A 5,060-nucleotide genomic window follows, 5' to 3' on the forward strand; every position below is an offset into this window, starting at 1 on the left:
CAGGCGATATTCACTCTTTGTGCTTCAATAGAAGTAGTTATGAATAAATACTGCATTGTAACAGAGTCAGTAGCACTCGAAAAAAAATTAGAATATGTTTGTTTTCACTTTTCAGTACACAATAATACATTGTACTATTGAATTAAAGTTTATTTTAGATTTTTAGTATTATATTCGATTTATACTTTTCAGTTTTTAGTTTTTAATTTTAGTATTAAATTCATTTTTTTAATTATATATGTCAACAATGAACTCCATGCATACTGTTGAAAAAGAGCTAGCGATTGCACTAATGGTTGGAATTGAAGTACCGATTTTGATTTGGCTAATGATGAAGAAAATCAAACTAAGAAAAAGAATGGTTAGTCGGGCAAGATTTGAGGTATGAAATCACTTTACTAGAATTAGTAATAACATATGGGAACCGCTAGGAACAAGATGTAATTAGTTTTGATGATACAAAATATAATAGGAATAGCAATCCCCAAAGTTTAAATTATTTCTATGCAAATTCAATGTAAGTTCTAAGGTAACCCAAGAGCAAAGATAACACCGGAAAAATAAAATTCAAGTCCGGAACGTACCTAAGCTCAAAGTAATCTTATGAACACTTAGTATATTTTTGATGTAAGAAGTAGCTCGGAACGTCAATCAGAAGAGGCACGGAACATCAATCAGAAGGCACTGAACGTCAGTTGAAGAAGCTCGGAACGATATCTCAAGTAGAAGCTCGAAACTACAAAATCTTAGAAGCTCGCCGAAACGTAAGCCTGAGAAAGACATTAGAACGTAATATTGTAGTCTCTGCGTAACGTAAGTATGAAAACACTGCGAAGAAGAAGTAGAAACGCGAAATGTTAAATCAACATTTCGCGAGGCAAAGGAAGTCTTACCTTCCGATGATGAGAATCAATGACCAGAAAGTGGAATACACGTCAGATTCTCATCATAATGGTCAAGGCATAGGCAAGAATATGCTTAATGCCTAAAATCATGGGATTATGAAAAATATAAAAAGAGCATTAATGAAGAAGTATGGTGGTAAACATGCTCAGATATCTATTTTTTACTACAAGACAAAGTGGCACAAGCTACTAGTCCACTCTCCCATAAAATATGCTGAAATGTTGAAGACCCATGATCAGCATGGGATTAAGGATTAAAGAAATAATTCTTTCTCCAACAGAATTATTTCTTTTTCTCTTAAATATGCATGACGATCAGAAGAGAAAGCAACGAATGCAAATAAGAAGTGTGAATATCTGAAAACTATCAAGTGATAAAAAAGAGAGAAAAAAAAGCTCCAAATATATACATCTAGAAAGACAAGGCTCAAGTTACTTCGAAATATCCAGATAGAAGCCTTAGTCAGATTGGAGATAGTGTTTCAACTTGTTCAACCCAATCAACACCTCTACTTTGGAGAAAGTAGAAAGGGGCGGAGTAACATGAGGCGGTCTTATGAAAAACCTGAGGCTTGAGGCTAGCTTGATCAAAGCTCAAGTGCTCCATATTGTACTAAAGAGAAGTTAGTTCAATCCTCAGGAGTTTTTAGGAAAAGAGTGGAAGTAGGCACAATCGGCCGAACTACTTAAAAATATCTCTCTCGCTCTGTACGTTTTGAATTTACTTATCACGCTTTATTTTCCCATCTCAACCTAACATTTCGTAAGATCAAACTCGTGCTTAATATTAAAAAGAGGATAATATTTCCGATGCGTAACAAACTTATTTACTTCACGCAAATTCTAAGCTTAAACTTCCTAAGCTTGGAGTGTGCGAAAGGTAAATAAAATTTTTAAAAAGTATACAATCTATTCACACTCCCCCCCCCTCTAGAACTATACCCCATCCCCTTGGGACCAACAGGAGCGAAAAGCTGGATGCAACTATTGAATGAAAGAACTTTTTGTTGATTCGAAATTGAATGACACTAGTTCACTAAAAACTCATGTTAGAACTTGTCCAAAGATGCCATGTACTAGTAGTGACCATAACCAAACTGAATTGCTTGTCCCTTCAAGTGAAGGGGAGGGATAACTAGGTTGTGCGAAGTATAGTGCCGAGGAACTTATAAAGAGCATTGCCGAAACAATTATAAATCATGAAATACCCTTCAAGTTTGACATTTGTTTGACACTTGTTTGGTTAGGGTCCAAACTTTCAAGAGATGTATAGAATTGGTGTTTCACCTATGAGAATAGAGATTCACCATGACCAATCCTTTCCACATTTCTAACTTGCCCTTGAGAAAGGGAAGTTGGAAGGGATTATGCACACAAGGTGCTTGATTAAATACCTCACCTAGTCTAATTTTTATGAGAATGAGATTAGAACTTTGGTGGTAGCTAATGTCCACGAGAGTGGCATTGGCATTAACGTGATTCCCTCACTTCATTGTTGAACATTGTTTAGCCTAGAACCTTAGAGCATTAAAGAAGCATTTGTACATGGTTATTTGATTTAAATCCTATTCTTTATCATTGTTTATTACTCAAATCAATTACTTGTCTTGTCTTGTCTTTATCTCATGCAATAAAATACATAATTTTGGTTAGCTTTCAAACACTTGATGAACTCGTGTTTAATATCTTGCTACTCGCATCCTTCTAGGTCATTCCCAGAGGATGACACTCACTAATTCAAACACTAAAACTACAACTTTCAGTGCCATTAATGAGGATTGGGAAGATGAACTACATAGTCCAAATAATCTTCTAAACCTTGAAACTGACTTTCAAAAGTATTTGGTTGAAATTGGATGTGGGGAGTAGAAAATTGAATTAGATAAATACATCAATGAAGAGCTTGATACTCAGACTGGTGGTGGTGAAATTGATGTTCTTCGATGGTAGAAAGAAAATGCTCATAGATTTCCCATTCTTTCATACATGACTTGTGATATGTTGACAATTCCTGTATCCACTATCGCATCCGAATTTGCATTTAGCACAGGTGGATGTGTGCTCGATACTTATAAGAGTTCATTAACTCTTAAAATTGTTCAAGCTCTTGTGTGCACTCAAGGTTGGTAACAAGAAGAAAACCCATTTCAATGACTGGTTTAGTTGAGCATGATGTTGGAGAGATGTATAAACTTGACATGGGTGTTTGATGAACAATTAAATTATCCTTGCAAGTGCACGAACCACTGTAATAATACTGTGCGAAAGCAAGGGTCGAACCCATAGGGAATTGATACTATACAATTTAAAGACTTGGAAATAATTGACTGGAATGCAATAAAATAAAGCCGAAACTAGAACGAGATAGCAAACAATTTAGTAAATAACAGGAAAAACAAAGCTCTAGGAACATGAATCAATTACCATTACTAATTCTGCATTTTAGTTTAACTTGCCAACCAAATTAAAGGTTTGTTCTAACTGCTATATGACTACTCCGTATGACGTCTAGAGCAAGTCACGTATTCTAACTATTCATGTACTTAAGATACTTATTTGAATAGTTAAAACCCATTAAACAAAGAAGAACTTACGGAATACCCGGGTTTAGGAACCAAATAAATAACTCAATAAGACAACCAAATTATTTATTTATTTATCATTCAGAGCACAGAATTAATAAGCATGATGTTTACTCTAAAAAGTTCCTCAAATTAGTTTAATTGTGTTAAAGTTGGTCACTCGTCAACACAACCAAACTAAACGAAAAAACTAAATAATAAATCTTAACCCAGTTAGCGAAACAAAACATAAATTAAAACAGGATTTTCATAATAAATTCATCATGTACCTAGAATGAAGAAAATTAACAATTCATTATAACTGACGATAAACGATCAATGAAATAAGTATTTTGACAAAAAGAATTATCCTCACCACCATCAAGCATTCAGGATGGTAATTAGCATCACAAACGATTAGGCTTAAAGCATTGCAACACAATTCACAGACTTGGAATTAAGAAATTTCCAATCACAAGTACAAAGACACTATTAGAGGCAAAAGTCTAAGTCAGCCTTGATGTTGAGTTAGTTAGAGGAAGTTAGTATATCTGTTGTTTCCCGCCTCTTAGCTTTAGTTAAATACTCTATAAAGAAGCTAAGTGGTAGTTGTTGAAAACTGATCAATGAAACAGTAGTTCATTCTCTTCACTCGTTCATTTCTTAATCATGTTATGGTATCAGAGCCTTGAGGATCATGCATGGCTTGGACAGGAAACACAAGCAGAATCAGACCTCAAGCGTTTCATCCAGAAACCACAGCAGTTGCACCAACGGTCTCTACGGCAGCTCCGACGACTAATGTAAACGTCGTTTTCGATCCAAATGACTCAGCAAGTCCCTTTTTCTTGCATCCGAACGAGAATCCTTCTCTCGTTCTCGTCTCTGCAGTCCTAGATAGACGAAATTACCACCATTGGGCTAGAGCAAGGGGGATGGCCCTTCTTTCAAAGAACAAACTAGGGTTTGTAGATGGAACCGTGGCAATGCCGGATGTCAATGATGTTAAATTTCCGTACTAGAAAAGGTGTAACAACATGGTCTCGACCTGGATAATGAGATCCCTCTCATCTGAGATTGCTCAAACGGTTCTCTGGGTGGGAACTATGGAAAGAATCTGGAAGACTCTGAAGTCGCGATTCAGTGAGGCTGATATCTTTCACGTCTCAGATCTGCACGCTGAAATCCATCGGATTCGACAGGGAGATCTTAGTACAAGAACGTATTTCGCAAAACTGAAACTCTTATGGGATGAATTACAGGTCATAAGGCCTTCGCCTACTTGCAACTGTCTACAAAGATGCGATTGCAGATTATTGGATAAATTGCATATGCAACTTGACAGTGATAACCTCTTTGTTTGCTTGAGAGGACTTAGTGATAGCTATGCCTCTATGCAATCACAGATCATGACCAATTTTCATGTCCAAGGATTCTTACTTCATTTTAGTGCATAAAGAAGACCCAAGGTTCTCCCTACTTGCTCAAGGAAAGGAAAATTAACGAGAAAATAAGAATGGACTTGATGAAAGAGTATGCTTGACTTTTGAGTTCATGGAAGAACAATGCTTAAGTTTTAAGGTGGTGAACTTGT

Source organism: Ipomoea triloba, chromosome 3, assembly GCF_003576645.1.
Source record: "Ipomoea triloba cultivar NCNSP0323 chromosome 3, ASM357664v1".
Lineage (NCBI taxonomy): Eukaryota > Viridiplantae > Streptophyta > Magnoliopsida > Solanales > Convolvulaceae > Ipomoea > Ipomoea triloba.